Here is an 18,547-nt window from a genome sequence, read left to right on the forward strand (position 1 = left end):
GCCACAGGGGCTCTGTCAGACATTAGATACCAGTCCGCATACCCGTTGTTCTCTGCCCCTTTCGGATATTAATTAAGTAGTGACTCATAATTTATCGTTACTGATAAAGATGGGATGGTCACGGATGGTATAGCGAAAGTACTCTCTTGTAACCATTGATTATGTGAGTTTTGACAGTTGCTTTTAAGGAAAGCAGTAAGAAATTGGGTCAAAAAGTTAATTTTTAGCTAATTATATTCCGCACTCGATTTTGAAACTGCGTGCACGAACAGTATTTTTTATACGTGGTTATATCCTCTAATGAAAAGATTCCTATGTTTCACTAAGATTTCCAGCAATGTTCATATCAGCGATAGTTCTAGACTGAGTTAGTGAAGGAGAGATTTCGAGTGAATCTTGAAGACGGGTTGCCAAAGGCCGTCACTCCAATTTAGAGGTAGATAAGTTGCAGAAGTATTGTAACTTAGCCGTGAGGAGAAAGACAAATAAAATGTGGTTTTCTTTTCACAAACTGTCAAAAAATTAAAACCCTCAGCATTAGCTCTGCCCAACTGATCTTGATAACTGACGCCGGTATCAGAAAAGTCTGCATGTGAGATGTTAATTGTCAGCATCTATAACGAGAACCGTTGTTGCTGTGGTCTTCAATCCGAAGATTGGTTTGATGCAGCTCTCAATGCCACTCTATGCTGTGGAGGCCTCTTCACTCCGAATAATTACTGCAACTAACAACCTTCTGAATCTGCTTATTGTATTCCTCTCTTGGTCTCCCTCTACAATGTTTACCCCCACACTTCCCTCACCACTAAATTGGTGTCCTTTGATGTCTCATTATGTGTCTTATCAACGGATCACGTCATCTAGTCAGATTGTGTCACAGATTTCTTTTGTTCCCAATTCTATACAGTACCTCTTCATTATTTAAATGATCTACACATCTAATCTTCAGTATTGAAAGTTTTTGACAATGTTGACTAGAATACTATCTCCGAAATTCTGGAAGTAGCAAGGGTAAAATACAGGAAGCGAAAGGCTATTTAAAAATTTTACTGCACTTATAAGAGTCGAGGAACGTGAAAGGGAAGTAGTGATTGAGAAGGGAGTGAGACAGGGTTGTAGCCTATTGCCAATGCTATTCAGTCGGTGCACTGAGCAAGCAGTAAAGAGACAAAAGAAAAATTTGGAGTAGGGAGAAGAAATACGAAGTTTGAAGTTTGCCAATGACAATGTAATTCTGTCAGAGACAGCAAAGAACTTGGGAGAGCAGTTGAACCAAATGGACAGCGTCTTGAAAGGGGATATACGATGAACATCAACAAAAGCAAAACAAAAATAATGGAAAGTTAGTCGAATTAAACCAGGTAATGCTGAGGGAATTATATTAGGAAACGTGGCACTTAAAGTAGTAGATGAGTTTCGTTATTACGTTATTTGGCAGCAGAATAACTGAAGATGGCCGAAGTAGAGAGAATATAAAAAAATAGACTGGCATTGGCAAGAAAAGTGTTTCTGAAGAAAAGAAATTTGTTAATATCTAATATAGATTTAAATGTTGTTGTATTTGTATGGGGTGTAACCATGTATGGAAGAGAAACATGGATGATAAACAGTTTAGACAAGAAGAGAATATGGAAACTATTAAGCCAATATTTAGATATTTCTCGAATCCAGATATGTTGAGGAAATTCTTCTGTAGACAAACTCAATACCTAAATGACAGCCTAAATTCAGTTACCTGGCCAGGACTACCTAAAAATGTGTTTTTAAGGTATGAAAAACTACCGTCTGTTAGTTTCAGGTTTTAATGAAGGCATGCCAAGAAAGGTTAAAGGTTTAATAGACCTGGGTTTGAACTCTAACCAGAATTATGAGTGTGGTATAATCTTGTAATTCTCATTGACAGAGAATGAAATAGCAAACAAAGATGTCCGCTAGAAGTGCAGTTAGAACAGCCAGGAAATTATAGAGATCTGATAAAAGGAGAAGAGAAGATGTTGATGATAACAGGATGGTAAATATGACATTGGGAAGTATTAATGTAAGCATGCGTGGTTGTTTTATGCATTTATACACTTTAAATTGATTTATCTCAGATTTTTTTGCACCATTACCTTCACCGAGGAGTTAAGCAGTATATTGCTCCTTCCTACGTATATCTCGCGAAGAGACCATGAGGATAAAATCAGAGAGATAAGAGCCCACACAGAGGCATACCGACAATCCTTCTTTCCACGAACAATACAAGACTGGAATAGAAGGGAGAACCGATGGAGGTACTTAAGGTACCCTCCGCCACACACTGTCAGGTGGCTTGCGGAGTATGGATGTAGATGTAGAACTTCGACCTAGTAATTTAGATTTTCTGTATTATGTTGTAACACCATCGTTTAATCTTTACATATAATTTTCAATCATAGAAGCAAGTAGAGCATGTGTTGTAGGAGATACGTAAGTTAATTTTTCTACCTGTGTGTTGTCGGAACACATTACATTTAATTATTCAACTTATAATGAACGGAAATCAATTATTCATGTAAACATCTCTAAATCGCTATAAAGTAAGTAGTAACATTTCATGAGCCTATCTCTGCAGGTCTTTGGAACGTGTACCTATAAAAGTGAGACATTATGAGATGGTGCTAAAGGAATTGAAGCTTTTGAAGGATTGGGTGGAGGACAAGAAAGGCTGTGTCATTAGCACAATGGAGAAGAACGATGGAACTAGGAGATTTAGTTGTACCGGTATCAGCTACGTAATAAAATTTATCGGGAGAGGATTCAGATACTGGGACGTTGAAAATCAAAGATGATCGATTGCTAGTACTTCTCCTGAAGAAAGATTTAATCACTTTGATCGAGGCCAACGGCATGCCGATGACGGGGAAGTGGGCCTTCGGACCCTGCCTACGTCAGCTGCACGGCTTGTGCAACCTGCCGACCGGCGGGCCCTTGGACTCAATTCCTGGCGTGACTCGTAGGTCGGGGACGTCGTTGGTTCGCGCCGTACTGTGCTGCCATCTGTGGGCGAGCTGCCTAGTTGCTCATAGCGCCCCACGTGTCGGCTTTTGCAGCCAGGAAATAAGGCCGTTGCCAACTTGGCTTCTGAGAATTGCGTCACGGCAGCTGTTGGCGGGGAACCCGGCTACTGAGTCAAGCGGCGCTAGCGGAAAGTTACGGCGTCCATTGAACGAGTCGCCAGCGTAGACGTATCGGGTTTCTCTGATAATTGGTCAGTGTGACGTTCACGCACGCGTAAGCTTACTCCTATTCATTCCAAAACGATGGGCTAGATCTAAGTGTATGTCAGTGAAATTACTACTCATTCTTATTAACACATTTTCTTCTAACATTTTCATTCATTCCAAAACAAGAAATGATCTTCGGCGAAATGTGTCAGACTTTTCATATACGACTGCACTGGACTAAATAATAGTCATCTGACAAGATACGTCGTCATCATGATCATCATCACTACAAGATATAGGCCTCCTCCAAATGTTCGTGTTTTACATTCTTGGGCTCACCGCATCTTTGTTGTTCCTAGACCTATTCCATCATCTGCCCGCATTCCGTCAGGTCAACACCTTGGTATTTCCGTGTCTCCAACAAAGCATTTCTTGATCCATATGCTATCCATTTACCTTTCTTCTCGTCCTGCTCACTACATTTGCATTACACTCCTAATTACATCTTTCACTGTTCCGTGATCCACTTTTTTAAATTTTTTATCTCCCGTTGTAAGTCTCATACCGTGCACTGACAGTAACTTCAAGACACCAAAACTTAAAATGCATCATACTACAATTACGCTACTAAAGTACGTGTGTGTGTGTGTGTGTGTGTGTGTGTGTGTGTGTGTGCGTGTGTGAGTTTATGCAGTGCAAAGGTTCACCCGGCAGATATGAAAAAGGATGGATCGAGAAACTCAGAAAAATACAGTGAAGGGTTGCATAAAGAATTCGATTATTACTGGCACTGACTGACTTAATGTGAAAACGACAGATGATTATTGTACGAATCTGCTTTCAATAATTGACAGAAGGATGTGCAAGAATGAACAATTTACGAAAAATGATATTGGTGCAAATGGATTACATTTTCACATAATAGTGCAGCTCTTCAGAATGAAAACCATGAATGAAAAGTCTGAACGAGAATATCGCTGACACAGTGTGACAATAAATCAATGTTCATTGATGCCTACTACCTTACAACATTTCAACGTGAAAAAATATTAATGAAACCCAAAAAACGTAAAATATATTGCTGTTAATTAGCATGACGACAGTTGGTTATCATTTCCAATGTTAACAGAAGATGCTGTAGCCTCCTCCATCTGCGACTGCGTACTCTTCAGCATAATCGGAATTAGTGTTCTTGAAATTTTGAGTACTTTTATTTTGTACAGACTACGACGTCCCATATCTTTAGAATATTAGATTGTAAACGGTTTTTTTAAAGGTTTGATCAATAAAATTCAACGTTTCTGCAATTATTCCATCCTCATTTTTTTTATTAATGGTTGCCTTCATTTCGATTCTTCATTGATGTAAGAGGGGAGCGGTGTTTATTTTTTCTATTCAACATACCATACTAAATAAGCGTAGTTATTATAACTATTATTCTTCTCCATGCCACTCTTTTGGCACTCAGCGTTTGGCGTGTCGTGGAGAGAATTTCTGAGCAAGCGGAAGCTGTTCGTGCTGGGGAAACAGGACGTGGCTTGCGGTTCCTTTTTCTTTCGTTTTATGTGGCTGCGACCTCGGGCGACAAAGCGGTCCACGGTTCCCGGCCGACTCAGTTCACTCGCAAGTAAGTACCATCACAGCGCTTGCTGGAGCACGTGGTTGCGAACTGGCTCCTGAGGGTCGCTGTTTAAAGTCATCAGAAGAAAGGGCATATCATAAATACAACGTGCAGTGGCGGGGCGGAGAGGGGGTGGGGGAGGGAGAGCGATCTCAACGACCCACCATTTCCATTATCATCAAAATGGTTGGTCAAGAGATTGTAGCCCAGAGGATGGAATCCAGTGAAACCCAGAAAGATCTCTTTGGGGAAAGCTCTGGTCCCATCTTGGTTAATCCGAACATTGAGGGGAACCACCTCCACCCCACCCCCCCAAATTCACACAGAGGCAGTCAACATGGACACACAAACCCCTCCCCCCCCCCTTTTCCTTGTCAATCTACTTTTCTCCACTGTAAAGTCCCTCATTACAAAAATTGAGCTAACCGCCCTAATCAGATTATTCTATGTGCCAGTAAATATATTAACTCCCTTCACTCATCCACTGTACTACAAAACATCTCTTCCGAAGACCACGACACATCATGTGCCGCTCTTCTTGCTGCTCACCGCTATATGTTAATTACACACTCAAGCCGTCGAATCATTCACTTCAAGCTCCTCAGAGCCCTTATTCAGCCGTTTTCCATTTATTCTTTGGAATCCCCTTAACTCTTACAGCCAGCTTCACGTTCTGCAGCCTCTGAAAGTCCTTCGCAAGTTTTAGATCGTCTCCTTCTTTCCCACCTTGAAACCAGCGGTTATTTCTGCAATTCTCATTCTGCCTGCATTCTGGATTTCGCCGTGCTACCCATCTCCCACAATTTCCAAACACGAACTCCACAACATAACATCCATCCCAAATTCTCAACTCATTGCGTCACCGCACTCTATTCCCTACCTCCGTACAATTAATTCTTTTCAATAGAGAATCTCTCCCCAGTAAGGGCGCTTCACCACGCTTCATTTACCATCTACGCCGTTTCAGCTGTTTCTTTCAAGTAAATGCAGACACAACGGCCTCATCCACATTAACAGTTTATAATTCTCATAAATCTTATTCAGCGCTGTGCATGCGCTAAAACATTTAAGTGACGAGTCTTCCTAAAGAAACTACAATCATTGTCCTTTCCCTTAATGTCAGAGAGCTGATCAACGATTTTTTGTGCCACTGGGCGACAGCATTAGCAAGGACATCCAAACTGATTTTTACAACTTTGATCACTTATATTTCAAAAAAGGGGCTATGTAGAAAGGTGCGGTTTGCGACGTAATGTTCACTCACATCTGATTTTTTTTCTCCAGTTTAGTTACGAAAATTGCCACCCTCCCCAGCAGATGGCGTAGTGTGGAATGGTGGATAAAGATCAACTTCGACATCCAGGCAAAGCGGAACCCATTTTTTTTTTCACGGGTTTGTGAAGGATGCTGTCTACCCTACCCCGGTGTGGGACCTGCATCACAACAACAATGACACATGTGATTGAGGACATGCTAAACTGGACATAGGGGGAAACAGAATATCGCTCAGATGTCCTGTGTGCTACAGAAGGCGCACACAGTGAACTCTGTTAAACGTGTGTGTGTGTGTGTGTGTGTGTGTGTGTGTGTGTGTGTGTGTGCATTGTGCCGCAACTGTGATCAAAGTTGTGAAGATCATTTTGGGACATCCTGCATGTAAGTGGACGGAAGAGTGAGGATGTGTGTGCATCTTTCACCGTTCCCCAACCTGATACCCATGTGATTTCCCACTTTGAATAAATACAGTGCGGGTAAGAATTCCGTTGCACCCCTAGGGACGAGGTCGGAGCTCAGGAAAGCGTGGAGTAATATCAGACACGTTTTTTAATACATATATGTGGTCTGAAAATGAGGGGTGGAGGATGTGAGGGAGTGAAATCTAATATTGTGGAGGTGAAAGACTCTTGCTAGCCCTAGGGCGTAGTCAGGCTTTCGGCTTCATAGAAGGGAAATCTGTCCCGAATCTTCTAGAATGACATTAACGTGAAAAAAAAATTCATCTCCAAGCTATACGGATCGAAAGAAAAGCGTCAGTTTGTAGTGCTACAACGATGAAAATTAATATTACGACGGTGTCATACCTTATTTTCATGATTTAAAGAAGTATTCATGATATTAAAAATGTAATTATAGTTTTATTATTTTCATTTTTGTGCTCAGTATATCAAAGACTTTCTAGGGCACGGAATAAATTAGCGTTGTTTGTACTACGAAACTATATATGATTGTTAAGGGTTAAGCATGTAATAATTCGATGTAAGACATTTTTTTGAGTCTGAATTTTGTTCTCGTACTGGTCGGTAGAGAAGGAAAAGTTCCTTAATCGATGTGAAGGTATAAAGGCTGTAAAATGGAGATGGTTCAAATGGCTCTGAGCACTATGGGACTTAACTTCCGAGGTCATCAGTCCCCTAGAACTTAGAACTACTTAAACCTAACTAACCGAAGGACATCACACACATCCATGCCCGAGGCAGGATTCGAACCTGCGACCGTAGCAGTCGCGCGGTTCCGGACTGAGCGCCTAGAACCGCTAGACCACCGCGGCCGGCTAAAAATGAGAGAGAGAGAAGGTAAATACAAGTTATTCAAAACAAATATCTCCTAAGTGTAACGTCTTGTCATTTCCTAGAACTAAAAATTGCAAAGTCTAATCTGAGCCTGTCGGTCAGGGATTTTCTCTGCCTCGTGATGGCTGGGTGTTGTGTGCTGTCCTTAGGTTAGTTAGGTTTAAGTAGTTCTAAGTTCTAGGGGACTTATGACCACAGTAGTTGAGTCCCATAGTGCTCAGAGCCATTTGAGCCTGAGCCTGTCCTGAATAACAGCGAAGAATATTTATGTTATCATATATTTTCTTCGTTTGATCACGGTTGTGTTTCTGATGTTTCCTTTTGTTACGCGACGTGTTACGAATATTTTCATTATACGCGGAAAAGTGCACACAGCTTTAATCGAACGTGCGTCTTTCGGAAACGATAACTTTTAATCAGTGCAAGTAAGCGAATACCGTCTAAATCGCAACCGTGATCGCAAAAGTGTTTCCTGGACCAAATAATTCTTATAAAATGTGTATTTTCCAAAGCGAGGAGCATTGCACTATCGCTGACTCGCAACAATCGACAGAGTAAAATCAATGCTTAAATAAAATTGTCACCTTTTAATAATTATTATTATCCCATTAAATAAATAAATAGCAATTCAGTGGCTATACAATCAATAAACAGATGGGGCAATTCAAGTTATGAACGGTGATTGGAAGATCCGGGGAAAAAAGGAGGCGGATAAGTAACAGAAAAACATCGGAAGTCATGTTTTATTCAAAAATGGTTCAAATGGCTTTGAGCACTATGGGACTTAACATCTGAGGTCATCAGTCACCTAGAACGACTTAAACCTAACGAACCTAAGGACATCACACACATCCATGCCCGAGGCAGGATTCGAACCTGCGACTGTAGCGGTCGCGCGGTGCCAGACTGAAACGCCTAGAACCGCTAGGCCACACCGGCCGGCTTAAGTTTTATAAGAAAACTGAAGACAACCAGAGTGGCTCGAGAATGGCAAATATCGAAGACTAATGACAGGAAGAGATAAGGTAGGCTTCAAGAAAACACCTTTCGCAAGCTAAGCAGACGGTAATGCCAGCAAGTGGCAGTATCACTGCGAGTGGTGAAGCAAACACCGAGCGGATAAGTGGCGCTAGTGGACCGTGTTTAGCGACCCAGTTCTGTACAATCAACGCCTTGCTCGAAATAGCCCACAGCTGACTGTGTACCAGCGGGCACAACACGCTCAAAGGAAGCGAGGTTAGGGTTTGATGACTAGTGGGCGGCCGGGAAAGTAGAGACGGAGACCTCAACTAGGGAAAGATAGCCAAGGAAAGCCGGCTTTAGATCTAACATCCCACCGAGTATAAATCATTAGAGGCGGGATTCAAACGTAGGTAGACGAAAACTGCAAGAATTCACCCGTAAATTTTCCACGAGAATAATCCTGGAATTCGCCTCGAGTAGCTGCGGGAATATCACTGCAACCTTGAGCACTATGACTGGACGGGGATTTGAATCCTGTTCCTCCCGAATCCGAGTCCTGTGTCTTAATTACTGCTTTCTTAATTACTATTCTAGCTCTCCGGGCAATTATGTCCTTCGTCTCTGTTCGTCACAGAGGGCAAAGGCTTGTCTGACCAGCGAGAGAGTAGCAGGGTATTAGGATAAAATAAGGTACTTTTTAATTAGATCTAAAAGTGGCCATTATGGACAGAAACCGAAATAAGTTGGGTAACTACAATTCGCGTTCGTCGACTGGAGTTAAAGAAATAAATTACACTGACGGAAAAAAATTCCAACACCAATAAGGAGTTGTGTGAAATAAAGTTGGTAGGTGTGTTTCTACATCTGCAAGATGACCTCTATTCTAATTTAGTGCCAGTTGAATAAGAGCTGCACTAGCAGCGCCACTGTGAGGATCCAAATCGGGTTTACTTTAAGTAAGAGCTGTAACGATCGTTTGCTATAGTTTCGTTTGAGAGTGGATGTAGTGAGTTGATATTAGTCAAGAATGCCTTTAAGAAAAGGAAGACGCCTTTATCAACAGCCATTTGAGTTTGAAATAGGTCATGTAATAGAGCTACGACAAGCCGTATGTTTCTTGTGCGATACTGCAGAAGGATTTGTCACGAATGTAGCCACTGCACATGCTGACAGCGATGGTGACGGCGGCCACGTTGCGCTACCGAGAGGAGAGACTGCACTGAAAGTGTGCTCCGAAACACTTGTGCGTGCAATAACATTGACTACGTCGTCGGGTCTGTGACAGGTCGCCACCTATTCTACACTACTGGCCATTAAAACTGCTACACCAAGAAGAAATGCAGATGACAAACGGGTATTCATTCGACAAATATATGATACTACAACTGACATGTGATTACATTTTCACGCATTTTGGGTGCATAGATGCTGAGAAATCAGTACCCAGAACAACCACCTCTGGCCGTAAGAACGGCCTTGATACGCCTGGGCATTGAGTCAGACAGAGCTTGGATAGCGTGTACAGGTACAGCTACCCATACAGCTTCAACACGATACCACAGTTCATCAACAGTAGTGACTGGCGTATTGTGACGAGCCAGTTGCTCGGCCACCATTGACCAGGCGTTTTCAGCTGGTGAGAGATCTGGAGGCTGTGCTGGCCAGGGCAGCAGTTGTACATTTCCTGTGTCCAGGAAGGCCCGTACAGGACCTGCAACATGCGGTCGTGCATTATCCTGCTGAAATGTAGGGTTTTGCAGGTATCGAATCAAGGGTAGAGCCACGTGTCGTAACACATCTGAAATGTAACGTCCACTGTTCAGAGTGCCGTCAATGTGAACAAGAGGTGACCGAGACGTGTAACCAATGTCAGCCCATACCATCACGCCGGGTGATACGCCAGTATGGCGATGACGAATACACGCTTCCAATGTGCGTTCACCGCGATGTCGCCAATCACGGATGCGACCATCATGATGCTGTAAACAGAACCTGGATTCATCCGAAAAAATGACGTTTTGCCATTCGTGCACCTAGGTACACCATCGCAGACGCTTCTGGGTAACCGCGGCTATGGTCTCCGAGCTGATAGTCCATGCTGCTGCAAAAGACGTCGAACTGCTCGTGCAGATGGTTGTTGTCTTGCGAACTTCCCCAGCTGTTGACTCAGGGATCGAGACGTGACTGCACGATCCGTTACAGCCATGTGGATAATATGCCTGTCATCTCGACTGCTAGTGATACGGGGCCGTTGGGATCCAGCACGGCGTTCCGTGTTACCCTCCTGAACCCACCGATTCTATATTCTGCTAACAATCATTGGATCTCGACCAGCGCGAGCAGCCATGTCGCGATACGATAAACAGCAATCGCCATAGGCTACAATCCGACCTTTATCAAAGTCGGAAACGTGATGGTACGCATTTCTCCTCCTTACACGAAGCATCACAACAACGTTTCACCAGGCAACGAGCCGGCCGTGGTGGCCGTGAGGTTCTGGGCGCTTCAGCCCGGAACCGCGGGACTGCTACGGTCACAGGTTCGAATCCTGCCTCGGGCATGGATGTGTGTGATGTCCTTAGGTTAGTTAGGTTTAAGTAGTTCTAAGTTCTAGGGGACTGATGACCTAAGATGTTAAGTCCCATAGTGCTCAGAGCCATTTGAACCACCAGGCAACGGCGGTCAACTACTGTTTGTGTATGAGATACGGGTTGGAAACTTTCCTCATGCCAGCACGTTGCAGGTGTCGCCACCGGCGCCAACCTTGTGTGAATGCTCTGTAAAGCTAATCATTTGCATATCACAGCACCTCTTTCCTATCGGTTAAATTTCGCGTCTGTAGCACGTCATCTCCGTGGTATAGCAATTTCAATGGCCCGTAGTGTACTTTACTGAGCGGGGCAAGCCCGCGACATCCACTTTCTGTGATGAGGCTTGGACGTCCAACACCTTGTTGCCTAGTCGTGATTTCAGCGTCCTTCAACCTCTTCCCATACACGCTCTCGATAGTGACACACCAACAAATGGTTCAAATGACTAAGCACTATGGGACTTAACATCTGAGGTCATCAGTCCCCTAGAGTTAGAACTACCTCACACACATCCATGCCCGAGGCAGGATTCGAACCTGCGACCATAGCAGCTTTGCGGTTCCGAACTGAAGCGCCTAGAACCGCTCGGTCACAACGGCCGGCAACACACCAACAGCCTACCAGGTTCGCCGTCTTCGAGATGTTTGTTCCTAGGCCGAAACAATCTGCCATTTCTGAAAGTCGCTTATGTCACTGAATTTCCCCTTTTTCGCGGCCCGTAACGTCGCTAGAATTATTACTCATTCGTCTCCTCTCCGCTTACATACTTTCCTTAGCGCGCCATATGCTCTCAACATCCCCATCCAGCATTCATTCTCGCAGTGGGAAGTGGTCATTATGCTTTGGCTCCTTAGTTTATTTTAGTGTTCTGACTTTCTAGTAACTGATCGCCAAACGTATAATCGAACAGTAATCTATCTTTTTGTCTTTTTATGCACAATATTTTACCTTTGTTCTTGACATTTTTGCTGTAAGGAGAACCGTGCACTTACTATGAAAAACTTTGCCTGACACTCGAACCTACACCTATCAGTTAAGATTGGACGATCTTTCTCGTCTCTGCTTATGAAATATGTTATTTGTGTGCAATGTCAAAGTCGAAAAGTGCTTTCCTGTGTTGTGTCACTATTGTAGAGCCCTCTAAATCGACTTCTCGCTCCCACACCACTCTCCTCTCTCCACCTTACTATCTATCAGTCTATCTGTCTATTAGTCTGTCTCGCTCTCTCTGGAACAAAACATCCATACAGTTTCAATATCGATTGTGATTCATGGAGCCCTTCGCTCGTAGAAAGAAATAAAAACGTTGCTGGCATTGTGCCACGCACTTCGCCTGAACGATTTTTCACTCTGGATATCCAGTGGCTCTGGCCATTCACAAAGGTTCAGTCGTACATAGATACAGTAATTTGACCAACTCATTAATTATATTGAATTGCAGGGCCTTCTTTTTTACTTTGAGAGCGCAACAGAAGAGCAACTTAGATTTAGGTAAATGAGACATGATATTTAGAAGGTGCAAAAATAATAGTGTAGCAAAGTATCTCTCTTTTGTATCTCTCTTCGATTTTGATTGTACATTCTTCCTTTCTCTTCCTGAAAACTCGACCAGTGATGGTGTCATTCCTTAACTATTGCAGAATCAGCTGCAGATTTTACGCTATCAGAAGATCCATATGATTTCAAACCATATAAGTATCTACGATTCGTTAGTTTCCAAGATCAGAAGCTGCATCTCGTGTTAACACACTTCTTTCACGAGCTTGTGATGGTAACTATGTGAGCGCCTTGAACAAGTGCTCTTGGCTTTATTTCACAGTCTCTGTTCGATGAACTTATCGATACGCCATTTATCGATGTGTCCATTTTCGGCCAAGTACACAAAATGTTGAGCTGAAAATCGAAAATCAGAATAAACGACTCTCCGATCACCTGGTACTGGCTTAATGAAAGTACATAAAAGAAGGAAGAAAGGAAAGTTAGGCTATATCGTCTCGTCAACGACTTCATTACAAATGGAGCACAAGCTCTGATGGGTCAAGGTTCGTCTTAATCAATTTAGGGAAACCAAGGAAAATATAAATCTGAATGACCGGAGAGGGATTTGATTCCTGCTCCTACCTTATGCGATTTCATTGTGTCCGGTATCTATTGTAAAGGCCTACGCACGCTGTCTAGAGGACGATATTTTCTTCTGTGCGTGAATGTGGTAATCGTAAACAGTAGACGCTCCTGGAGTATGTGGTGTGGCTCTGAGCACTATGGGACTTAAGGAGTACGTGGTGTGAATAGCAAATACTAGCCTCCCGCCCTGGCTTTGCACGGGTGGTACTAAGTATCTGCAGCCGAACGACTTTTCTCTCCTAGCGGTAATAAACAGTAGCCACAAAACTCACTGTCGATCAATCTATGTATTAGTGAAAACCTCATCCAAACCACTACAGTAGTTCCTGAGATTAGACTTGGAATGCGGACAGGAAAAGGCGACTGAGGAATTTAATTCACAATAGTTCAGTCAGTTTAGAAGAAATATTTAAAAATTATACACAAATATTCCTCGTGAATTAGTCTATGTATTAGTGATAACCGTATCAAAATACCTGCAGTAGTTTTTTTCACATACAGACAGAAAAACACGGTGAGGAACTTTATAATAAGTGTAGATTACAATAGGTATCTGTATGATGAGGTACGAGAAATTTCTTTTTTGTCTCACTGGACCAAACGAGTTCAGCGACGTGTGGGGAGGAAGAAATGTGGACACGGAAGTCTGCGGTTCCATCCAGGTAGTGCTGAGGTCTTTAAGAGACCACACTATTACATCAACACCCGTCCTGCAACGCCAAAGGCAAAATGTGCATGATGAAATCCAACCTAGAACTCAGCCACATGTAACAAACTAAATACACATGAGATTGTGAAATTAACATGACGCATCAGAAGTCCACCAGAACCGAGGCGTTATTTTAATCATATTCCCTCTATACAACTGGCTGATACTAGAAATGTGCCGTTGTAGTTTTCTCGATATATTCTTATATAACTGTCTTTCAGACCGGCATTTCCGTCTACATCTACATCTACATGATTACTCTGCAATTAACATTTAAGTGCTTGGCAGAGGGTTCATCGAACCACAATCATACTATCTCCCTACCATTCCACTCCCGAACAGCGCGCGGGAAAAACGAACACCTAAACCTTTCTGTTCGAGCTCTGATTTCTCTTATTTTGTTTTGATGATCATTCCTACTTATGTAGGTTGGGCTCAACAAAATATTTTATCATTCGGAAGAGAAAGTTGGTGACTGAAATTTCGTAAATGGATCTCGCCGCGACGAAAAACGTCTTTGCTTTAATGACTTCCATCCCAACTCGCGTATCATATCTTCCACACTCTCTCCCCTATTACGTGATAATACAAAACGAGCTGCTCTTTTTTGCACCCTTTCGATGTCCTCCGTCAATTCCACCTGGTAAGGATCCCACGCCGCGCAGCAATATTCTAACAGAGAACGAACGAGTGTAGTGTAAGCTGTGTCTTTAGTGGCCTTTTTGCATCTTCTAAGTGTCTTGCCAATGAATGTGCCGAAAGTATAAAAGGTGAAGGTAAGCACTTCCTCCTTAGACTACTACAGAAAATGTAAAGGCTAATGTCTATTTTACAGAAGGAAGTGGTTATATTCACAGGGTTTGAAATTTTAACAGCAATACAAAACTTGCAAGTAATTCAATTCCAACTTTTTTATGCTTCTTTCCTCCCTTTATCCGTATTTCAAACCTCCATTTCTTTACCTCCTTTATTCCGCCGATAAGTCTTTTTTCTTATTCTCGAAAACCGTGAAATCTGGTATCAATTTGTAAAATCACTACTCTCTGAGAAAGTACTGAATGTATCTGAAATATGGGGCTATCGAAGAATATTAAAAACTAAGAACGTAGATGAACTATAAATTGAAGAAGTGCTAAAGAGGTGTGATAAAAGTCTGACCAAAAAACACTTGCCAGGTGGAGGGGCAGGTTGACGTGACATTGCTAAGGCATCCACGAGTAGTAAATAGGGTGCTGAAACGAGCAGTATCGGGTGAATACTGGATGGGACTACCAGATGTATATTAAGCAAAATGGGTTGTAGAGAATTTTGGCTGTAATAGTAACGCTGAGAAAGGTTGGTACCACATAGGGAAAGACTGAAGACAACACCAAACCAGTGGAATTTTGGCTTTGCAAATGATCCCTGGAAGTGTTCATATAATTGGAAAGTAAGGAGTCAGAGAGATTTTCTTTTTGGATGTAGTTGTTCATGGAAGTTTGTCACGGTTAGTACGGAACTGGCAGAATGAAACTGACCCGGAAAATATTTGTAAGACTGACGCGTAGTTGAGGCTTGTTTATGAACAGATCTGCCCATGACAGAAGATGCTGGAAATCATGATTTCGATGCACCATTCGGTTGTCAGATGTCTGTGTCCGTATCTCCCGCAAGAGCTGTCCCGAGAACATAACTGCGTCATTTCGTTTGAGTGAGACGAGAAGACTTGTTTAGTATCCAGGTTAATCAGCACAAAATGATGCTCACGCTAATACAACACGTGTATATTGTCAAGTGTTATGCGAAGCACAGTTCGTGGAAAACGCATGATGAGCTGCTTGGGCAAGAGTTTGCCTGGAAATGTTCTGGGAGAACGTCCAGCAAACACTGCAATCCATATCTAATAGAAAACTAGCACCAAACGCCTTCTGCATCGAATGAAACCGTAACCGTCAGCAAGAGTTGGAACACCAGAAAACAGTAGTTGAGTCTTATTTTCCAGGCCTGTTTTATTGTGCCCATTCTGTGCCCTTGAAATAATTTATAAAAGTAATTGATATTCAAGGCATTATACAGGATGTGTTTCAAGATCTCTCTGACAAACAAGAACGACAGCCTTACACAGATTATTATTTTCTGTTAAGTAACGGACTACTTTTAACCTGTCTTTGATGCAACACGTACCTAAGACAGTATACAGACGTGGATAAAATCTAGATGCAAATTTAATTTTATTAGAGGCATGTTCGAATAAATATCAGTTGTCTACCTTTTGTATCATTAAGTATGTGATATCTTTACAGTCATGGCTGTCCAACTGCAACGAGTAAAGCAGGGTCGAATTTCACGTCATGAAATACAAGTAATTCGGCAAATCAGCTTTGATACCAGTTACAATAACTGTTCACATACTGAAGTGACAAAGGTCAGCCGACAACTGTGGCCGAGCGGTTCTAGGGGCTTCAGTCCGGAACCGCGAGACTGCTACGGTCGCAGGTTCCAATCCTGCCTCGGGCAGGCCTGTTTTATTGTGCCCATTCTGTGCCCTTGAAATAATTTATAAAAGTAACTGATATTCAAGACATTATACAGGATGTGTTTCAAGATCTCCCTGACAAACTGAAGAACGACAGCCTTACACAGAGGATTATTTTCTGTTAAGTAACGGACTGCTTTTAACCTGTCTCTGATGCAACACGTACCTAAGACAGTATACAGACGTGAATAAAATCCAGATGCAAATTTAATTTTATTAGAGGCATGTTCGAATAAATATCAGGTGTCTACCTCAGATGTTAAACCCCATCGTGCTAGCCCCCCCCCCCTCCCCCCTCCCGTACTCTACGGGGATTTATGGGCAGCCCTACAAGATTCATGGTGTCAGTTGCCTCCAGCACTACTTCAGACATTAGTCCATCCATGCCACGTCGTGTTGCGGCACTTCTGCGTGCTCGCGGGGGTCCTACGCGATATAGGCAGGCGTACCAGTTTCTTTGGCTCTTCAATGCAATTTGATATTGTACTTCCTGAAATAAAATCGCGTAACCTCTCAGCGCCTGAATATTCATTTCACTTCCTCCTTCCGTCTTGGTGCTTATCTTTCTTTCCTGCCTCCATTGTTCTGGGAGATTTTCAATATTACTATTAGAAGGCATCGCTCGTGCGAAACTTTTCTCAGATGATACACAGCAAACTATGGATGAAGGGCATCAGGCAGATTCCATATTTCTAGATTTCCAGAGAGCGTTTGACACGCTGCCCCATTGCAGTCTGTTAAAGAAAGGACGAGCATATGAAATAGGCACACAGATAAGTGAGTGGCTCGAAGACTTCTTAAGTTATAGAACCCAGTATGTTGTCCTCGATGGCGAATGTTCATCAGAGACTAGAGTGTTATCAGGAGTGCCCCATACTAATGTGATAGGACCGCTATTATTCTCTGTATACATAAATGATTTGGCGGACAGGGTGGGCGGTAATCTGCTGCTGTTTGCTGATGATGCTGAGGCGTACGGTAAGATGTCGAAGTTAAGTGACTGCAGGAGAATACAAGATGTTTTAGACAAAATTTCTAGTTGGTGTGATGAATGGCATCTAGCCCTAAATGTGGAAAAATGTAAGTTAAAGCGGATGAGTAGGAAGAACAAACCTGTAATGTTAGGATACAGTGTAATTAGTGCCCTGCTTGACATAGTCAAGTCGTTTGAATATCTGGGAGAAACGCTGCAAAGCAATAAGAAATGGAACTAGCACGTGGGGATTGTGATAGAAAAGCCGAATAATCAACTTCGGTTTATTGGGAGACTTGTAGGAAAGTGTGATTCAGCTGTAAAAATGGTTCAAATGGCTCTGAGCACTATGGGGCTTACCTGCTGACGTCATCAGCCCTAGAACTTAGAACTACTTAAACCAAACTAACCTAAGGACATCACACGCATCCATGCTCGAGGTAGGATTCGAACCTGCGACCGTAGCGGTCGCTCGGTTCCAGACTGTAGCCCCTAGAACCGCTCGGCCACTCTGGCCGGCCGATTCAGCTGTAAACGAGGCCACATATAGGCCGATAGTGCGAAGTATTCTGAAGTACTGCTCGTGTGTTTGGGATCCGTATCAGGTCAAGACATCGAAGCAATTCAGGGGCGTGCTGCTACATTTGTTACTGGTGGGTTCGAACAACACGTTAAGTTCTACGGAGATAGTTAGGGGACTCAAACGGGAATCCCTGTAGACGCTAGGACGTTCTTTTCGAGGAACAATATTGAGATAATTTAGAGAGCCGGCATTTGAAGCTGATTGCAGAACGATTCTGCTGCCGCCAACATATACTGCACGTGAGGACGACGAAGATAAGATGCGAGAAACTACGGCTCATATGGAGGCATACGGACAGTCGTTTTTCCCTAGCTCTGTTTTGGAGTGGAACAAGAAAGGGAATTAGTAGTGGTACGGGGTGCGGCGTACGGTAGACTGCGGAGTATCAACGTAGATTAGATGTAGACAGGCCCTTAAGATGCAGGTGAAATTATTGTGCACAACGGAAAGACTAAGGCGAAGAATTTATGACCCTAGACGTTGGTCATGAAGTGGAGAATTACATGGTATTAAATTTGATTCCTGTAGTGTTGACAGATTGCCAATACTACGCACATTATTTAAGGGAGGCGGCCATTAAGCAAGCAGGCGGACTTGATGGTCTGAAACAGGATACTTATTGAATGATATAAAGAAAAGTACGTTGCTTTTGGAATACTCAACTTTAATCTATCCTTGTTGTATACAGCGTTCTTGATGAGACATTTCATACG

The 18,547-nt window shown here is 42.8% G+C and overlaps 1 protein-coding gene across 4 annotated transcripts in view; it reads left to right on the top strand.

The window, feature by feature from the left end:
- The first annotated feature begins 3,131 nt into the window (after positions 1-3,131).
- The window catches only part of LOC124595182, a 134,765-nt gene continuing 119,349 nt past the window's right edge, over positions 3,132-18,547 (top strand). The window contains exon 1 of one of the 4 annotated variants that reach the window (XM_047133797.1): positions 3,132-3,229. The gene's annotated coding sequence lies outside the window, so the exon portion shown is untranslated. Of the gene's footprint in view, positions 3,253-18,547 lie in introns of all 4 variants that reach the window. The other 3 variants (XM_047133795.1, XM_047133796.1, XM_047133799.1) reach the window with 3 other exon arrangements.

This window comes from Schistocerca americana, chromosome 2 (genome assembly GCF_021461395.2).
Source record: "Schistocerca americana isolate TAMUIC-IGC-003095 chromosome 2, iqSchAmer2.1, whole genome shotgun sequence".
Lineage (NCBI taxonomy): Eukaryota > Metazoa > Arthropoda > Insecta > Orthoptera > Acrididae > Schistocerca > Schistocerca americana.